The following is a 20,892-nucleotide window of genomic DNA, read 5'->3' as shown; positions in this document are numbered from 1 at the left end:
CTTTGCCCCGAGCAGCCTCTTGCCTTTTCCTGCCCCAGCCAGGTCTCGAAAAAATGGAAAGGAAAATCTCCTGCCTACAGTTCAGGGAGGGGGCACGCCTGGTGTTCCCCGCCTCCACACCTTCTCCTGGGGGCCCTGGGCTCAGCGTGTGCCCTGCTTGTCCCCCCATACCCCAGCCCTGCCCTCTTCCCTGCGGCTTCGCTCCTCTGCTACCCTAATGAGGCCCCACAGCAGAGCTGAAAGCAGTGGGCTGCCTTCTTTACCCACCCCAAGGGCAGCGAGGACCTGTGAGACCCCAGCTCTGAGCTTACACATGCCCCTCGAAGAGGCCCAGATATATTGTCCGGTTGGGTGATAAGATCCCTGAGGGCAGGGTCTGTGTTTGGCTATTTTTGTACCCTCACTGGGGCCTGGCACAGAGTAAGCCCTAATACATGTTTGTTGAATGACGAAATGACTGACTGACCAAGTGAATGAATGAACAGATGGGTTTTCACTTTTTGCCCCTTTGACCATGGGGTCCCATAATGATTCACACCAACACTTTGATGGGCTCACTTCCTAGTGCCCATTTTCCTGCATATCTTTTCCTCGTGCCCACCAGGAGCTCTCTCTTTCTCTTGGTCCTTGCTTTCTGCATCCATCCCCACCTTGGGCTCCGGAAGAAGTGCTGAAGGAAACCATGTTTTGGGGTGGGAAGCGCAGAGCTGAGACCCTGTTCTGATTCTGACAAACTTGCTCTGTGGCCGTGGACAAGTCCCTCCCCCACCTCCCTGCCTCAGTTTTCTCATCTGTAAAATGAGGAGGGCAGTGTGTTCCATACGTTCCTTTCCAGGCCTGAATAGGCTCTGAGTCCAGGGCAGACAGGACAGTGGAAACTCAAGGCCTCTAACTTCGGGGCCAGAGAGATCCACACTGGAATCTTTTCTCTACCCTTTCCTACCTGTGTGAACTTGGGCAAATCACTGACTCCTCTGAGCCTCAGTTTCCCCCTCAGTAAACAGGTCTAATAGAGATGAAACATTGACACCCCAAAGCTCTTGGAGAGATTCAACAACGTGGCGCATTTAAAACAGCAGGGGGCTGAGCACAGGGCAGGCAGTTAACAAACGGTTGTGATTACTGTTACTGGACAATGTGTGCGTCGCCTCCTTCCGGACTTGGCCTTTCTCCCCAGAAGCGCTCCCTGACCGGTCCCCTGCCCACCCAGGCGCGCACACCCACTTCCCACGGCCACTGTGTTCCTGGGGGCTGAGGCCTGCGGCCGCCTGCGGAAGTGGAGTATGCCTCACTGTTGATGATGGGGATTTGCTGGGCACGGGGAAGGGGGGCCTTGCGCTGAGCGCCGCCGACCTCCCGGCCCAGCCTCGTCTCCTTTTCTGCCTCTCACATGGTCATTCCTGGTATGATTCGCTCTCGGATTCACTCAATATTTTCTCACAGCTCATTCCTTCTCAGCCCACTGCCTCCCCCGGACCTACCTTCCTCTCTCCTGGTCTCAATCTCTCCACCTCTCTTGGTCTTCCCTTGCCTCCATTTTCTTCTTTCTCTCTCTTTAAAGAAAGAAAGGCTTGCTCAGTCCAGACTGAGATTTTTCTCATTTAATCCTTCTCAACCGCAAGGAGCTGCAGCCTTTACCCTCTGTGCACTGTGCCAGTGACAGACTGATGCATACAGAGATGGGGACTTGCCCAAGGTCACTCACCACGCTACCCAGAGGGCCTGGGATGGAGGCGTGCTCCAATCCTGGGGTCATACCCTGGGCAGGCAGCCTCTTTCCCTGCCTATCTTGCCTCCCTTCCTACCTCCCCTCAGCACGAACCCCACAAAAGAGGAGGTACAGGTTTCCTTTGCCTCTTGACCTCTAGCTCCAGGCTGCAGCCTGGCTCCCCAGGAGCTGGCAATGGGAATTGGGGGACAGACACGTGTCAGTGGGGGACCAAGGAAGGGCTGAGTTTGGTTCTCGCAGAGGAGTGGGGCTCCCCTGGGGCTCTGATCCAGCGCCTGCCCCTGGGAGCTGCTCAGCCGTGAGCTGTGACGGCTCCAGACACTGGGGAGCCGTCCCTGAGGGGGCGGAAGAGGCATCTGCTGCTGGGGAGACAGACCGAGGTGTCGCAGGCAGGGGGGGGATGCCAGCTCCGCAGGTGCGGCTCTCAGCTGTGCTCTCACTCAGCCTGCTCCCTGGCAAGTGTAAAGCGAGGGGATTTCAGTGTCGGCGGAAGAGGGACGTCCTTTAGGAAGCGGCAGTTTAAAAGGGATATGAAGAGGGCCGGGGAGGCAGAGTGAAATGGTCTGACAGCTGGAAATGAGGTTCTACGAGAGGAGCCTAAAGGGGTTGAGGCTGTTTTTCCTGGAGAAGCACTGCCTTCCCAGGCCGAGAGGGGTTGGTTTGAAGGGGGCTGCTGGGCCACCAGACCCCACTGAGCAGGAAGATTTTAGGGCAGAGACCAGGAATAACCATATAATTGTCCATAAGACAGGCAATGGCCCTGTTTATTTGCTATAAAAGAGGTGAATTAGACAAAATCAGAAGTTTCCTGGCAGCTCTGGGCATCTGGAAGCTAGAACATTGTGTTTCTCAGGCTTCACCCCAGAGACTCAGGGCCCGCTGGCCTGAGGGGAAACTCAGGAGTCTCTGTTTTCAGTGCTCTGAGGTGATTCCGAAGGGTCACCAGAATCAACGGGAACTGAACAAGCCCAGTGGTTCTCAACTGGTGGCAGTTGTGCTGCCCTGGGGACATGTGGCAATGTCTGGAGACATTTTTGGTTGCCATGACTGGACGAGTCCTGCTAGCATTTAGTGACAAGAGGCCAGGGATGCTGCTCAATGTGCTCAAACGCACAGGACGGCCCCCACCACAAAGAATGACCTGCCCCCAACATTGGCAATGCCGAGATGGGGAAACCCTGGGCTGGAAGGTTTAGCAGCTTCCTCCCAGCTCTGAAAACACTCACCAGCCAGCCATCATGGAAGTCCAGATGCGGGAAGGAGGACGGGGAGGGGCAAGGGAACCCTGGAAAGAATGGGAGGACAGAGGGAGGGGCCTTCGAGACAGAAAGAGGCCTGGCTCTCCCCCTGTCTAGCAAACGCCCTGTGGGACCTTGGACCAGTGGTTCGCCCACCTCCTGGCCTCTGTCTGCAGGCAGGGGACCAGCTGGAGTGACCTCTCCTGGCCTTCCTGGGGTTGGCATAGGAGATGCAGGGACAAGCAGGAAGGTGCCTGCGGCCTGGGGATGCGGCCAACTTGGGGAGCGAGCAGTGCTGGGAGGCGTGCACGGCAGCCGTCTCCCCAGAGCCAGTGAGTTAGGCTCACCCATCCTAGGCTCTGGAGTGTCCTGTCCCCTGGGAGGCAGGAGGCAGAGCTGGGTCCTGGAGCATTGGAGGAGTCGGGCTCCTTGATCTTGGGCGAGCCCGGAGACAAGGGCTAGAACCAACGTGGGGCTGAGTCCTGTGAGCTTTGGGGCGAGCCCACCACAGAGGAAGGGCTTCCCTTCCTCACTGAGGTGCTGCAGCCCACTGGAGGTCGTGAGTCTCCCCCGACCTCAGCGACAATGTGCCGGCTGGTGAGTGAGAGCACGGAGGGGGAACGGCCCATCCAGAGCTGCCAGGGGCCAGGGCTCTGAGCAAACCATAGGTTTATGCCCTCCTGGCCACGGGTTCTTCCTGCTCCAGGTGACCCCGCACCCACTGCCAGAAGGAGCCACTGCAGAACAGAGGCCGCTCAGGGGAGGTGCGCAGGTGCAGAGCACGGCCAGCGGCCAGACTCCCCTGGAAAGTGGACCAGGGATTCCAGGCCATGAATTCTGGCCCCAAAGGAGGGCTTTAGCCCAGTGCTACTCAAAAGGTGGTCGGGACTGGTGCCGGGCCGCAAACTGTGAGTTACTGAGAGTAAGCACTTGGAAACTTTGATGTGAATTTGTCCTTGCCGTGACATCCATGCATGTTGTCAAGAGACTCATCTCGTTGAACAGGGTCTAGACCAATTCAGATGTTGTCCAACTCTCCAGGGGAGTCGTGTAGTGGAGACCGCACAGTCATCTTGCGCAATAGGACCACAGGCCAGTCTGCCACGGATTGGAACAACCCACGTGACACTTTCCTACAGCTGGTTTCAGAGGCTCAGCTTCAGCTTGAGGAGAGAGCAAGACAGCTAGCTCATCTGGGAAGGCCCCATGGAGGAGGAGGGTCTTGAGTGATGGTTGGGCTCAGCATCAAGGGGAGAAGCAATGGGGGCAGGGGGAGGGACCTCACTGGTGCAAGCAGCAGGTCCCACTCTTTGAGCTCCAGTAGGGGCAGGACCCTCACTACATAGGCATTTCGTCTTTTATTCTCCATCATGGTCCAGAGGAGGACCAAGCGCAGAAAGGTTGCATGACTTGCCCAAGGTCACCCAGCCAGGAAGTGGCAGACCTGGCTCCAACCCCAGGCATCCCGTCTTCTCAGGTTCCGGGGCAGTGCTCCTTGCTCAGGGGTGCTCTGCTTCTCAGGCGTGCACACGCACCCTGCCACTGCATGGGCCCACGTCTCACAGCCTGGCAGCAGCATTCGCAGTGAGGCCACTAGGGCCAGCAATCTGGAGAGAAGGACACCAAAGGCTGCCCCACCACTGCCCGTAGGGAGCTGGAGGGTAGTGATGTGCACTGAGACAGGACCCCATGGAGGGAGCCAAGAACAGCTCACCCTGTCCCAAGGGGGTCCTCCACCCACTTCTGCCTCACCTGGCTACTCCTGCCTCGTAACCAACAGAACCAGGGCAGCCGTGGGGAGGGAGCCCCAGGTTGCCACCAAGCCCCCTCCCCAGCCCCTGCTTGGGGACCAGTGTGTCCTGGACCTGTTTTATTATGACCCCAGGTTCTGAGAAGTTTCCTGCACCTTTGTCCTCAGCCCAGCTCCAAACGTCCCTCTGCTGACCTCTCCCTCCAGCCCTCCCAGAACCCTCGTGACACAAGATGCTGCCCCTGCTCTCAAAGGTGGACAAACACCCCAGTGCTATTGGGACCGGCGTGGAACACTGGCAGGACTGGAAGCGCTAAATGTTCCTAAGTGGGGCTGACAGCGCCGCACTCGATAAGCTGTTGAGTCGTAAATCCACATGCAGAGGCAGAGGACTGTCTAGCTTGTCATTTCCATGTCTCCTGTCACCATAGCACCTCCACGCACAGACAGACGTTCAGCAGAGAGCAGGAGCAGGGAGATACCCCCATCGAATTCAGCACCTATTGTGCGCCTACTGTGCCAGGAGCCCTGAACTGGGTGCTGGGGACACGGTCTTCCGATTTTATTTTTAAGGGGGTCCTCCTGGCCCAGGCAGAGCTCAGAATCTATGGTGGGAACAAGGGCTTGGGTTAAGTGATAGTGACCCCAGGATGTTTTGAGCATCCTGTGGGGGACACATCAAAGAGCTGGAGGGCTGCCTGGTCTTTGAGAGCCCAGGCTCCAACGTGAGCTAGAGGCTCACATGACAGGCAGGAGAGGCAGAGAAAGCAAAGGAACAACCAGTGAGAGATGGACTTAGACTGGAGGGCTTCCTGGAGGAGGGGGTAGGGATGGCTCAGGAAGCCTTTGGTGGACATGACAGAGAGGATTAATACAGAGAGACTGGGGCACAGAAGCCCCAGAAGGAAGAACAACACAGCCAAAGGCAGGGCAGCCAGCAGAAATGAATATTCTGGGTAGGAAGGACAGTGTGACTGAGGCAGAAGGCCAGAGTTGAGGATGGAGAGATTCAGGGTGTGTCTGGTTTCACTTCTAGAGGGACAGGAGGACTCAGTGGGGTCATGCGTGTGGGCCCTGCATAGAGGCAGCGCAGTAACTGGTGCATCTGGCCAAGAGAAGCTGGCACAGTGGAGGGAAGGGCAGGAGCAGGGGAAAGGCAGGGCTTGGACCAAGCCCAGGCGGCAGCCTCTTTCCGAGGAGCAGCCTCTCAGGCTTCCAGCCAGGCATGGGTGGCAGGGGAACGGCTGTGGGGGCTGTCCAACCTGCCTCCACTCCCACTGCTGACCCCGAGGCCCCGGGTGCCCTGCTGCTCCTCTGGGAGTCAGTCCTGCAGCCCTGGCTGGAGCTGGCGGGTGCTGCCCACCTGCCTCGCCGGTTTGACTGTGCTTAGAGGCGAGGAGGGGGTGGTGGCCTACCATGCATCTAAAGGCGGGTACAGATGGGGGACACGATTACAAATGCTGCAAAAGTGGCTCACGCCCCGAGGGTCCCAGTGTGTGTGTGTGAGTAAGAAAGAGAGAAAGACAGACTGCACACTAGGGGCCACTTAGGACCACAAAGGGCAACAGGCTCTGTTCCTTCTGAACTCGGTGGGGGGAACCCAGCCCTGGGGATGGAGCGAGGGTTGTGTTGGGGGGGAGGTCCTCCCTGCCAACATGCCTCAGCAGCCTCCATACAGCAGGCTCAGAGCGTCCCTACTCCCTGGGGCTCTCCTGACAGCTGAGGAAGCTCCAGGTGGCAGGTTAGGGATGGGGGGTGGGGGTGGATTCTGGTAGGAAACGGAGGAGGGGGTTTCCAAGAATTGCCATCTCTGGCCTCAGAACCAGGGGTGCGCATTCTCTCAGGTGTCAGGGAGAAAGTAGAAGAAAGACGCCTCTCTTTCCCTCGTCCCGCCCTCCCTTCTTCATTCCCTCCCTCCTCTTCCCTCTTTCTTCCAGGCCTTTCTGCCCTGATCTCTCTCATGCCAGCTTTAGCCAGTGGTCTCTTCTCTGCACCACCTTTAGTCTCTCTCTCTGTCTCTCTCTCTCACTGTCTGTCTGTCCGCACACCCGCGTCTTATATAACAATAAAATCATCCACCCTAAGCAGCCCGTGGGCACTCAGCTGGGGCTTTGCTCCTGACAGTGGGTCAGGGCCCCCAGTGCGGGGGAGCCTGGAGCTGTGAGGACCGAGCCTTGGCCAGCCCAGGGCTTTCCCTCCACCCTTCCCTAGGTTAGCTGCACCCCTGCTGGGCCCGGTTTCCTCTCCAGCCTGCACAGCCCAGCCCTTCACCCTGGGCCTCCCTCCCTCTCCCCATCTCTGCCCACAGGTTCCCCGCCCAGCTCCGTCTCTGCCGCCGTGGTGCGGCTGCTCCAGGAACGGCTGGTACTCCTGGAAACTCCTGAGCCCCTCACACACCCTGACAAGGAGGCCGGGGAAACATGGATCAAAGCCGGGAAAATCCTTGCTGTGAATGGAAGCGTCGCAGCCCTCTCTTGCCCTAGCCTGTCACTCCGGGCAGGCTGCCTTCCAGCTCTCGGGCTCCACGTACCGTCCAGGGATACTGAGCAGGATGCAGCCCCAGCCTCCTGAAGGCCCGGCCGCCCAGAGCCTAAAGGTGCAGCTGTCTCGCCCTGCGCCTCACCTTGGCCCAACTACCTCTCAAAACTCGCAGGCGAGTAGACTCCAAATTGTAGTCAGTCAGCCTGGAACAAACCCCGGCCTGCCTGGTTCTTCAGCTTCCAAAGCAGCTGGACCAGTCTGGTCAGTTTCTGTCCTGGGCTCTGACCTGGGCGCCCTGGCTCACGGCCAGATTGGCTGGAGATTGGGAACGACTGACAGGTGGAAGGTGGCAGGTGTGTACCCCACAAACCCCACCTGTGAGCCCCTCACTGGGGCTGCTCCCTGGAGCCCAGCAGGGCCCTGGGTGGGATCGTGAAACCGTCTGTGGGTACAGCCCAGAAAGAGCACCCACAAACATCTCCATTTTTCCTAGAAATGGTTTCACGGCTGCTGAGTGGACCACTGCCAAAGGAGGCATTTGGCTAAAGCCTTGAGTCGGCGGTTCTGAGTACACGGGACCGTCTCCCCAGAACTGCATCTCCGCACGCCCATTTCACAGAGGAGGAAGCGTGCGTCCGTCTTCCCCCAGCCTTCCTCTTCTCTCCTGCCTTCCAGCCTCTCAAGTTTGTTGACACAGACACCAACTACTCTGAAAAGAAATGGTTAATAATCTGTTGCTTAATAGAACCCAGCTAGTTGTTTTCTAAATAATTGTTTGCACCAGTGAGCTAATCATTTTGTATTATCCTCCCTACAGGCTCTACTTTTATTGTCGACAGTTTTCCCACGTCAGAGATGTTCAGAGGGCCAATTACAGGCACCTCTGTCCTCTGACTTTTGAACTCGGTTGACGGCAAGTGGCACCATCCCGTCTCCCCAGGGACTGTGAAGAGAGCCCCGGGGCAGGAGACTCTGTACTGCCAAGCACCCTTCCTGCGCCACCCCCAGCCCCTCACCACTCCTCCTTTTACTGTTCTTCCCTGGATTGATAAAATTCGGTACGATTTATTAAATGACTACTAGAGCTACTATTTATCAAGCAGTTACTAATGTGCCAGTCTCATGGAGGAATTCTCATTATCCCATGAAGTAGGGACTATTTTCCCCCTTTTACGGATGAAGAAACTGAGGTTCAGAGTGACAACCTAACTTGCCACAAGCTTTGTAGCAGAGTCAGGATCAAGCCCAGGCCTGCCTCACCTGATGCTCCCACCCATACAAGAAGATGCAGACCGCCACGCTGGGTGGAATGAGGGAGAGCTGGCCAACAGCAAGCGGCGCAAAGACAAGCCTTTAAAAAGGTCTCGAGGGTGCTACTTCCAAGGACTGTGCTGACAGGGGCCCCTGGGAATCTAAGTAGACAGGAGTCGTTTGTAATGAACAAATGCCTTCTTTGAATATAAAACTGCAGCTAAAATCTCGCCTGGGCCTTCGATCCAAGATGGTCTCACTCTTCTTTTTGTTGATACCATGAGGTGTTAGGCAGAGTCGGAGGTGGAGACAGCAACCAACCCCCTCCCTTCTCCGAGGAGGAAGCAAGGAAGGCCTGAGGTCATCTGCTCCCAGCCTGCTCTCTTCCAGACAGAGGGACTGGAGCCGCAGCAGCCACGCTCCACCCTCAATGGGTTCTCCAGATCCCTGGGTGCTGCATCGGCTGTTTGTTGCTTTCTTAAAAAAAAAAAAAAAACCGTAGTGGGTTTAAGGGGCAGTTCCAGTCTTTTCTGCATCAGAGATGGCTTTTCTCCTGGGGTGGTTTTGGCATCTCTCGGCCTTCTCTGTTTGGACATGACATCTGCATCTCGCGGGAAGGGCGACGGGTCGGCTGGATTGCATGAGACCAACTGGAAGAAGCAACAATAATGCCATCTATTCAGCCAACAAACGTTTGTGAAATGCCTGAGATGTGCAATTGATTATTAGGTTCAGTGCTGTGAAGGGTGAAAGACTCCAAAATAGTGAGTGTCCCATAGCTGCTAGTTGCTTCTCCTGCGTTATCTCATTGCCTCTGAAGAGCAGCCGCCTTGCAACTTTTTCTGAAAACAAACTCTGTGTCAGATGCTGTTCCAGACATTTTTCATGTACTAACTCGTTTCATCCTTACCTTGGCCTCATGAGTTAGGTTGCCTCCATTTCATAGCTGAGGATGCTGAAGCTAGGTCCAAGTACCAAATAGCGAGTTTTCATAGCTGGGAAGGGGCAGGGCTGGGAATCAAATCTACTGCACACCACTCTTCCTGTGTGAGGTCATGACCCTAAGGAATGTTTGGAAAAAGACCTTTCCCAGAGACAGGAAAGGTACCAAGGAATCTAGTTCAATATCTCTTTATAGACAGAGAAACTGGCTCAGAGAGGTAGGATGCCCCACCTAAAGTCACACAGCTGATCAGAGGCATAGCTGGGACCAAGGCTAGGTTTGCATCTCCCGGCTGATGATCTTCTCACCCCAAAAGCTGCCGAAATGACCAGCCCTGTGCCTAACCCCTTCCTTCTAAGCCACACAACAGCCAGGGCTCAGGCCCACGGGCTTGGCGAGCATTGTGGGCACTTGGGGTGCTGCCAAGGGGCACCTCGGACGCTCTGACACCTTCTTCTGAGCAGCTGAACCCCGCTGGCCGCTGATGAGCTCCGAGGAGCCAGTGTCAGAGAGGGTGAGAAGTGGATTTTCCACTTGAGCTCGTCCTCGCTGGCTCTGGGTCGGCGTCCTGCTTCTCCATGAATCGACACCCACCTTGAGCACTTGGCCTCCCCCAAGTCATGCCCCTCCCCCGCGCTGGACAGATCCAATCCGAAGGCTTGGCCTGGCTCTCAGCCCCCCCTCTCCTACTTTGCTCCTGGTCATGGCCAAGCCAGTTGACCCCACGCCCCATGGCAGCCCATGGTCCCATCCTGGGCTCACTTTTATCCTTCATTATCCCTCCTGCCAATGCTCCCCTCAAAAGCCTGGCTCTGAATTGTTTGTCAAAGAATCAATGGCCCAAATGTGCACAGATACAGGGACGGCAAAGAGCACCCGCTCCTGGGGAACATGCAGTGTTGACCGCCTCCCTCTGGAGGCTCGGGAATGACTTGGGACAGACGTGGACCAGGACACTGTAAGTGAGCAGGCGTGCCTCACGGCCACGGCTGAGCCCGAAGCTGCACTTGAGCCAGGCCCGCGGGGGTGTCTGAGGAAGGGGACAGGGGCTGTGTGAGGAGGCGAGCCTGCAATGGTTCCCTGCTCTGGTCCCCAAACTTTGCGGAAGGCTGCTAGATGGCTTCCATGACAGTAATGACAGCAATGAAGCCGGCTCCCTCCTCAGAAAGCGCTCTCCCTCCACGGGCCCGCCCAGGCCTCCAGCCTTCCCCTCACACTCAGGAGCACTCGCCACACTCGGTCTCCCTGCACACCGCCACCCTAACACACTCACACACGTTTCCCTCACATATCACCTCACTCACACACACGACCACTCTCTCACGCACACTCACACACACCACTCACACAATTCACACACATTTCTCTCACACACATCATCTCACTCACACACACAACCAATGTCTCATGCACTCTCACACACATTTCTCACACATCTCACACACAGCTCACTCACGCACATCATCTCACTCACACAACCACTGTCTCACGCACACTCACACACACTACTCACAACTCACACACATTTCTCTCACACACATCTCACTCATACACACAACCACTGTCTCATGCACACTCACACACATTTCTCACACAACTCACACACAGCTCACACACACAATCACTGTCTCACGCACACACACAACTCACAACTCACACACATTTCTCTCACACATCATCTCACTCACACACACGACCACCCTCTCACACACACTCACACACATCATCTCTCCCTCATTCACATGCACAACCACTGTCTCATGCACACTCACACACATTTCTCACTCACGCATTCATACACATTTCTCTCACACACACTGGCACACATCATCTCTCCCTCATCCATCCACACGACCACTCTCTCACGCACACTCACACACATTTCTCATTCATGCACACTTACAGACATTTCTCACACACACTTACACACTCGCCTCCAGATCTTCATAATCAGTACAGTGCGAGGCCCACAATAATCGCCCCCGGCTGACTCGCTGGGGACAGAGCTGGATTTTGGATTAACTCTCCTAGTCCACACTTTCATACTGACAAAACTACCTGAGCTCTTGTCTGGCAGAGCTCTAGGGTGAGATCTAAATGGCTCAGAATGCTTTCTGGTGAAAGCTAACAAAACAAATCCTTACAGCCACAGCGCCTGGGTTTGAACCCTGGCTCCATCACTCACTGGCTGTGTGACGCTGAACAAGTGACTTAGCCTCCCTGTGCCTCAGTAATACTTCCTGCTTCCTAGGGCTGTTATGAGGACTAAATGACTTAACATTTGCAAAGCAGGTAGAACAACACCCAGCAAGTTGTACATGCTACGTAAATAAAAGAAAAAAGTAATTATTTAATTGAAACCAGCATTAGCTGCCCATTCATTTACTTCCTGTTGCTCACTCGGTATTTATCGAACACCTATGGAGTTCATTAGGCCAGACATAAGGGATGCACACCTCACCATCCAGTAGGAAACACACACACAACAACACAGTGAAAATATTTTTTTTCCTTTTAGGAAAATGTAATAATTCTAAGCAGAGGTTTGTGCATGATTCTAAGAAAGGCCAGAGAAAGAACATTTACCTATTACCATGTAAACCTAAAAAAACCCACCAACACCCTACAGTTCAATGCTTTGAATCCATTTAAAAGACTGAATTCCATTGAACTGATTTTTGAGTTTAGACCCGGGTTCGGTACACACAAGCCTGTGGAAAATGTTCCCGTTCAGTGCCATCTACTCCACTTCTCCGCATGTTTTTCTTCCTTCTTCCCTCCCCTGGTCGTCTCGATCGCCCAGAAAGTAATCTCGGGGTGCCTCCGGTCCTCAGTTAATGGGGCCGGGAGGGGATATGGGTTCAGTCAGACTAACGCGCAGTCACTTTTAAAAACAGCTTATAAATATCTGGGAGAGGGAGGGAGAGGATGGAGAAAACCCAGTAACTGGTAACGTCTCTACTGACGAACTGGCAGCAACTGCATTTTAGAGTCTTGGTGGTTTAACTCAAACCGCTTTGCGAGCTGCTATACGTACAGACGGTTTAATAACTGATGGAAAAATGAAATCCGGTCAAGCCGCACGCCTCCCCCAAATCCATTCTCTTCTTTTGAATGTAATCGCTTTTAAATGCGCTGACCCCAGTCAAGCTGGTGTCTGTGTCTGCAGCTCAGGCGGTCCACACCGACCCTGCGGAGTCCGGGTCCTCCGGCGAGATCCGCGCGGGGCTCCCCGGGGGGGGGGCGCCCGGGCCCCCCACCTCTCCCTCCGGCTGCTGCCTTCGTGCCAACACCCAGCAACCCGAATCGCTTTGGGAAGCGCTCGGCCCCGGGAAGTGGCGGCTGTCACTAGCGGCGGGCCCGCTGCGACCCCCGGCCCTTCGCTGGCGCACGAACTTCAGCCGCAGACGCCGGACGCGCGGCCGGGCGACTTTCTCCAACTCCGGGCGCCGGGATCGCGCCGCCAGCCATATGGATCCGGGGCTCCGAGGAGCGGGCGACGTGGGTCTCCGCGGACTCGCGGCGTTCCGCGGAGGGGAAGGGGTAGGAAGGAGCTCCCGGGGACAGGACGAGGTGTGCGGAGTAGGGGAGCCGACGACAGCGTGCTGGGGCTGGGGGATCCCAACCCCAGAGGCGTCTCTGGGATCTGCATGGGAGGGGTGAGGGGGGAACCAAGCTCCGATTCCCAAAGCCTAACGCGATTCTCGGCGCAGAGCTGGTCACCCGGGTGGGCGGACCTCGTCCGCCGCCAGCATCCCGGCAGCTTCGCCACGATTTCTTTCTCCACCTGAGTTCCCCCCACGACCCACCCACCCACCCGGCACCAGCTCCAAAGGTCCGGGGAGAGGGAGTGGGCTGCCCCTCAAACCCCGGCCGCCCCCAGACCTGTGCACAGCTCTACCCGGTGACCCCCATCACAGCCACAGCCCCCGCGCGTCCCGCGCCGGCCCGGGGCTGGGGGCGCCCGCGCTCGAGGGCCGACTGGCTCTTCTTACCTTGACGAGCCGGAGCTGCGGGCGCCGTCCCATCCTCGGGCTCGCTCCGTCACCGTCCTGGACGCCTGGGTCGCTCGGACATCCCAGGGGGGCCGGGCGGCGCGGGGTGGGCGGCCTGGCTCCTCTGTCGCTGCCCCGCGCCGAGGTGCCCGGCTCTGCGCTCCCGGGCCCCGCAGCCCGGCCCGGCCCGGCGGGCTCTCGCTCTCCCCTGCCCGAGGAAGTCCGGCCGCCGGGTCCTGACTCAGCCCGGCCCGCCGCCGCCGGGAGCCCGCCTCGCCCCCGCCGCCTCCCCCTGGGTCCGCGCTCCTCGCCTCCGCTCCCTGCCGCCTCGCCTCGGCGTCCCCTCCCCTCTCTCTCTCTCCCCTCCCTTCCCCTTCGGTCCCTCCTCCGCGCCTCGCCCCTCTGCTCCCTCCGCCACCCCGCCTCCCCTGTCCCCTCCCCTTCCCCGGGCCGGCTCCTCGCGCCCTCGCCGCGCTGACCCCCTTTGCCTGCGCCCCGGTTTGCGGCAGTCGGCGGGGCGCACTAGCCGCGGTGGCGGCCGCCGCAGCCCGGGGAGAAGCCGGGGATGGGGAGCGGGGCGCGGGAGAGGAGGCAGACTCCCAGCTCCAGCCCGCTTGAGGTCCGGGCCTGGGGAGTCCAGGGAAGTCTGGGGGCGCTTGGGGGGCTCTGAGAATCTGTGAGAGCGAGGCTATTGGAGACTGGGGAATAGAGCAGCCCCCAGTGAGCAGAGCCTCCATGGAAAACAGGGGAAGCTGGGCACTGCGTTTGGGCAGCTCCCGCCCTGCAGCCGGCCAGGAGAAGGTCCCCGCCGCCCCCACCTCAGCAAGGCCTGGGCGTTGGGCCCGACACCCAGCGCCTTTGGCACTGACATCCCAGGTGCGCGCAGAGACGCAAAAGCTCTGCGGGAGGAACACTTCCCATTCATTCGTTCATTGGTTCTGTCATCCATTCATTCATTCTACGAACTAAGCCCCTGCCCAATTTGGTCCCGGCGAGGGGCTGAACCTGGGAACCCCAAAATGCAGGGGAGACGGCAGTGCCCCGCAGGACTAGCGGACACCTGAATGCCGCTGCGGGGAAGGCCGAGCGCATGGCGCTGCAGCCGGGGAAAGCAGCGAGGAATCCAGCGGGCTGGGCGTGCAGGAGGCCACAGCGCCCCCTCTCGGCCGAGCCCTCAGGGTGGGGGTCAGCCGCCCCGCCAGACCTCCGGGTCTTCACCCAGTTTGGCTCTCTAGCTCCCCTTCCCACTCCCAGGTCTGGAAAGCAGCTCCCGTCTCTTCCAGACCCTTAAACTTTTGGCTTCCTTCTACCTCTTCCTTCCTCCCGCCAGTGCCGAAAAGGGAGGTAGAGAAATCACTCCACCGGCAGAACCTCGGCCTGCAGCGCCAGCTGCAGCCCCGCCAGAGGAAGCGGGAGCACTCTGGGAGGAGCACGGTCCCGGAGTGGCAGTCGACCGGCTTTGAAATCAAACTCTGAACCCAGCTGCCCGGGATTCTGTGCCCTGCCTCATGCACCCCCCTCCTCCCTTCCATCCGCTTCTCAGCACATTGGGCAAGAGCCGGCCATGAGTCCAACTGATTCCTCGTTTAGAAAGGGAATTACTGTAACAGGTCCTGCGATCCAACACACACAGTGTACTGGTGAGGAAACTGAGGCACACAGAGAGATGGTGATCTGTCCAGAGTCATGTATCTGGTAAGCCTAGTCCTCAGCCTCCTGATTTCCAGCTCAAAGTGCCAGAGGGCTGGGCCCTATGGGGTTTGGGGCTCTGAAGTGGGGAGGGCCATTGCCCAGGAAGTTAGCCGGTCACACTGGCTTAACCACACAGGGAGGCCCTTTCTAAATGATGCACATATTCTCCAGTCTTGCAAAACTCCCATTAGGCTAGTGCCCCAGAGCTGGTCATGCTGAAATGGCCCACGGACTAACCCCAACCAGAAGAAATGGATGCACCAACCAGATGGACAATTTATTATTCTCAACAAAAACTAAACACAGAGTGGCTTAGTGCAGGGCAGCTTCTGGAGTCAGGCAGCCTGAGTTTGAGTCTGGGTTCTTCCACTTGCAAGCTGTATAAACCTGGAAAATTATTTGACAGTGCCTCAATTTTCTCATCTATAAAATGGGGGTAGGAATACCTACCTCACAGGGCTGTGGGGAGGTTCAAACGAGTTCATATTTGTCAATGAGTTGGAAAGTTGTCAGGCACACAACAAGGACTTAATGAAGGTTAGCTATAGTCACCATCAACATCATCATCATCATCAACATCATCATCACCATCAACATCATCATCACCATCAACATCATCATCACCATCAACATCATCATCACCATCAACATCATCATCACCATCACTATCATCATCACCATCAACATCATCATCATCATTGAGTGGACCAGATACTCAAATGTATGGGCAGTGTGGTCCCTCCCTCTAGACAATTCTCTGTGGGAAGCAGAATTCTTGATCAGAAGGCCACAGCCCCATTGGATTGTGGAATGCAGCAGAGGAAGCTGGCGGGTCCTCAGGGAGGTTTGCGCAGGCGCTGCAGAGACCTTGCACCCCAGCCCTGCTCGACCTTGGCGCTGACTCTCCAGGAACCAGACAGCTCCAGATTTCTAGATTCTGTTTCTCTCTGCTTAATATTTTGCCTTTCTGATCCCCATCTTCTTCCCCTTGACATGATCTTTAAATATGCTAATGCCATCAATTAGGCTGTAATCAAGTCTTGCTCTTCCTGCCTTTTTGGCCTCACATTCAGACCTTCTCTTTCTAAAGCGGCACCTACAGATGGCACATTTCATCCCGCTGGTGTTGATGGTCTGTGTTGATTTTGCTGACTTAACCTCCACCTGCCCACTGCACCCTACCCCGGCCCGGAGGTGGCAGGAGGGGCTTCAGTATCATTCCAGGGCCTACTTATTCATCATTTTGGCTTTGACCACCTTGTGGGTGTGGGGAATTGGGGGATGCGGGAGGGATGAGAACCTCGTGTTTAACACCCTCCCTGTAAAAACATTCCATATCCCCTTTCGTTTGTCCTGAAACTGCTTCCTTCCACCTTCAAAAGCCCGGCCCTAGGCTGCTGGGCTTGGTGAGGGTGCCAGTGCTGAGGGCTTCCGTGCCCTCCCCCTCAGCCCCAGCTCTCCAGCCAACCAGCCGGAGGCTCAGGGCGGTCCCCCTAGGCAGCTTCTCCACCCTCCTCAGGGCAGCCTCCTGCTCCATTCCAGCATTCTCTTCCCAGCTTGACCCTTCCCAAACTCTCTCCTCTTCCTGTCCAGGCCTAAATCAGAGTCAGCTTTCATTTGTAGAACCAAATTTGGAAGAGAGGAGAAATATGAGGAACCCAAACAGGAATAAAAGACAATTCCACATCCTTCCAAACAGTAGGAGAGACAGATGTGAGAACAAGTAGTGATGGTGGGACCCAGGAGGGAGGGAGGAGGCCCCTTCTGCCTGTGGGGTCTCATCCCAGCAAGGTCGATGGTCTGGAACCATCCTTCTCAGACTACTTGTGCCCAAGAACCAGTTCTTGATTTTTAAATTTCTAACTATTGCAGACTGATACTATTGCAAAATAGAATGGGAATGAATTATTACAAAAGTGAAATAAAAAATAAAGACATTCAAAATAAAAGCCCAATTTTTAAAACTATTAGATCCAATGGACATAAAACTACTCTGTCAAATTGCTTAAAAATCTGCACTTAGCTTGTCACGGACCGGCAACAAATAGTTTGCAGACAGATTATGCTTGGAGTAGCACTGGTCTAGAATGCTTCTGAAATATGAGGTCAGGAAAATGGCCTCCTGGAGGGAGCAGCTCATAAAATCTCATGAACCTCAGGGGAGGTGGTGTTAATTACTCTATTCATCTGTGCATTCGTTTAACAAACATTTAATAAGCAGCAATTATGTGCCGGTCACTGTTGGAGGCCACAGCTAATAATGATCAATATAACAGGGCCCTAGCCCTCAAGATGTTCACAGGCTGGAAGGGCAGGCAGCGACTTTGATAAATAATTAAAAGCCAGCGAAGTTAGGTCAATAATAGACCGGACATCATGAGCATAGAGGCAGGAATATCATCTCTGCCCCGGGGCCAACAAGGAAGTTTCTACCAAGGAAGTGATATCGTGCCGGAGTCTGGAGGCAGACAGGCAGATGATCAATCCCATATGGCCAGCCGGCACTCAATAAGCGAGTTAATACGTGTACAGTGTTTAGCACAGTGCCTGTCACATGGCAAGTGCTTCAAAAGTGTTAGCTGTTTTTGTATTAAATTGTATAAATCATCATCATCATCATCCACCCCGTCTACCCAGCACTGTGCCTAACTTTGACTGGGGCTTGTGGGGTTGTAGGCAGCTCAGCTGGGGGAAGAGGGCAAACTGGCCTTGACCCACCCCCTTTGTCAGAGGAAAGACCTTCTGCAGGAGGTGAGTTGGGAGTTGTGAACTGAAGGAAATGGGTGTGGCCAGGTGAAGAAGAGACAGGGAGCCTTTAAGGCAGAAGGGCCCCTTAGAGACACAGCCAGAGGAACAAGTGAGGGGCAGGGAAGGAGACTGGTCTGATGGGGACAAGCAGTGGGGGCGCGGTGACCGGGTGAGGCTCAGCAGAGTCGGCGGGGGACAGCGGCAGGCTGAGGACCTCCTCGGATAAGGGGCTTGATATTATTCACTCTCTCATTTAGACCACAGATAACAACAATACTGACTAGGATTTGTGTGGCAGTTTGTGCCACCTAGCTCTTTCACAAATATTTTCTCATTTAATCCTTGTAACAACCCTGTGAAAGAGGGATTAATGGCCTCTCTTTATGGATGAGAATGCTGAGCTCCGAGGTTGATACCTTGGCCAAGGTCACGCTGCTGGCTTTGGCACAGGCAGGACTCCAGCCCGATGTCCCGCTGCAGATATTTTCCAGTGTACCATGGAGAGGTGACCTGAGCTTAGACCCGGAGGGAGCTGTGCCATCACATGTGGGAGAGAGAGGTGGCTCCAGGAAAACGATGCTCCAGGGCCAGTCTTCCCTTTGTCTTATCCCAGAGGGAGGGGCAGAGGCAAACCAGGGACAGAGCTTGGCAGTGACAGCAGGCAAGGGTGGGCCCCTCAGGTGATCTGCTCACCTCTTCTCCTCTCCTTGAGTCTGAGTCTGCACCAATCAAGGTAAAGTGTGCCTACCCGGGGCACAATTACCATATTTTTGCATTTATTAAGTGTGGCCAAGAGAGCCAACGAAGTTGTTTATTTTCAAGAAAAGTTTTTAAAGGTGCACAGAAGTAAGAAGGGTTGATATCCTGGGAACATTCTGGAAGAGAAAACAGATCAGAGGTGCCGTCCAGAAGTGCAGGGTTGCAAGGAAGGGCACACACTCATATATCTTCACAGAGAAATAGCCTCTCTAGCCCAGACCAGCGGTTCTCAACCTGGGGCGCTTGTGTCCTGCAGGGAGCATTTAGCAACGTCTAGAGACATTTTTGGTTGCCACAACTCGGAGAGAGCTACTGGCATTTAGTGGATAGAGGCCCAGGATGCACTAGCCATCCTCCAATGCACAGGACAGCCCCCATGGCGAAGAACTATCTGGCCCAACACACCCGTAGTGCAAGGTTGAGGCACTGCGGCCCAGACGACAGTTGGTACCATGGACAGCAGAAACCTGGGCTTTCCGTGGGGCTATGATCCAAGCCTACACATTCTGTTCTGTCCAAAAATCACAGAAAAGCAAGGGTTTCCCATTCTACATTTCCTGAACTCCATTATTTCCAACCCACTGAGGATCCAGGGAAGGCACTGGGGTAACACCAATGGTGGGGGCATCCTGCTTAAGGCCGCCCAGCTGGTAGTTGGTGGAGCCAGGACATGAGGACTCTGGGGTCTTCTGTGAATGTTCCTCACCCCTCCCCTGGGCTGGAGCCCAGTCCGCCCTCCTCCACCTCTTTTATAGCTATAGTTGGTCCCTTTTTCCCTATTCATAAAAATCCCATTTAGAACTAGGAGGGCTCTCGTAGAAACCTGCTGCTCTAATAGGTAAGGAGCTATTATTTCCATTTCACAGGTCAGTAGGTTGAAGTCTAGCAGTTAAATATACAATGTGCCTATCTGTTTCCCTGAAGAGCTGGGAGCTCCTGGAGGGCAGAGACTGCTTCCCACCGCTCCCCCGCAGTCCCAGCCTCTGGCAAAGCCCTGGCCTCAGCAGACGCTGGATGAATGTTTGCAGTTAACGGTCCATTTTCCCAGCAGCTTAGACCACCGCAGGCTCCTGCCTCCAGGGCAGTGTGCTCTGTAGGCGCCCATCTTCTTCTGAATCCTTCTCACCACCAGTGAGGCACCCCCTCTTCTGGGGTTTGACCTCAACGAAGCCCTAGAAGGGGACCCCCCAAAACAGACAGTTACAGCTTCCCAGTGGGAAAGCACAGCACTGAGCCTCTTGGCTTTCATTCCTTCTCTCCTCTTCCCTCAGGCCTTAAAAAGGCCTCCGGGGACGCGACAATCTTCCTCAAGCAAAAAGAAGAAGATTGGCAACAGATGTTAGCTCAGGGCCAATCTTCCTCATAAAAAAAAAAAAAGGGCTCAGGGGAGAACAGATTCTCCCCCCAAGCTCCTGGGAATGTCTTCGCTGCCCCCAGTGAAGCCCATGCAAACGGGCCACCCTGCCCTTCACTGGCCACTTACAGTTCACAGAACAAGACAAAGAGAGACTGATGCGACATGGCCACCAGCTGCAATATGTGGACCTCCTTTAGACCTCGATTCTAACAAATCGAAAAAAAGACCTATAAATAAACATTTGGAAATGTGGATTCTGATTAGATATTTAAAAGTGTGGTAATGGCATTGTGGTTATGTATTTAAAATGAGCCCTTACGTTTTAGAGACACAAACTGAAATATTTACAGATGAAATGACATGATGTCTTGGATTTGCTTTGAAGTAATACGGGAAGAAAGGAAGTGGGCGGGGATATTAATGAAACAAGATTGACCAGGAGCCATTAATCGTTGAATCTGGGATGGGTCCATGGGAGTTTATGATAACATTTTGCCTATCTTTACGCACTTAAGAAATTCACAGCACATGAGAACTGCCGGGGACCACTTTAGGGAGCATATAGGCCAGAGTTTCCAAACCATTTTCGATGGAACCCCAAGATTCCAAAGAGATGCTTGAGGGACTGATACTAGAGATGGGGTGGGGGGAGGAAGTGGTGATGGGGAGCCTGGGGAGGGGGCTCTGAGGCTGCACTTTTGTTTGAACCAGTTTTATGTGCTGGAGTTCTACAGGAGACTTCATTTTGGGGAAAGGGTTCTGCCCAGAGAGGGCAGCAATTTTTCCAAGACCAGGTGTGTTGGAGCAGAGCCAGGCAGAGCTGGGCAGAGCCAAGCCTCCTGACCCTCGGCCTCCTGTGCTCTGCACTGCACCGCACTGCCTTTCTCAGGCCTGGCTGAGGCCCCACAGCCCCTGCCAGACTCAGTGGACCTGAGGCCTAGGTCCAGGG

The sequence above is a fragment of the Equus quagga genome, chromosome 11, assembly GCF_021613505.1.
Source record: "Equus quagga isolate Etosha38 chromosome 11, UCLA_HA_Equagga_1.0, whole genome shotgun sequence".
Classification (NCBI taxonomy): Eukaryota; Metazoa; Chordata; class Mammalia; order Perissodactyla; family Equidae; genus Equus; species Equus quagga.
This window is presented reverse-complemented; position numbering follows the sequence as displayed.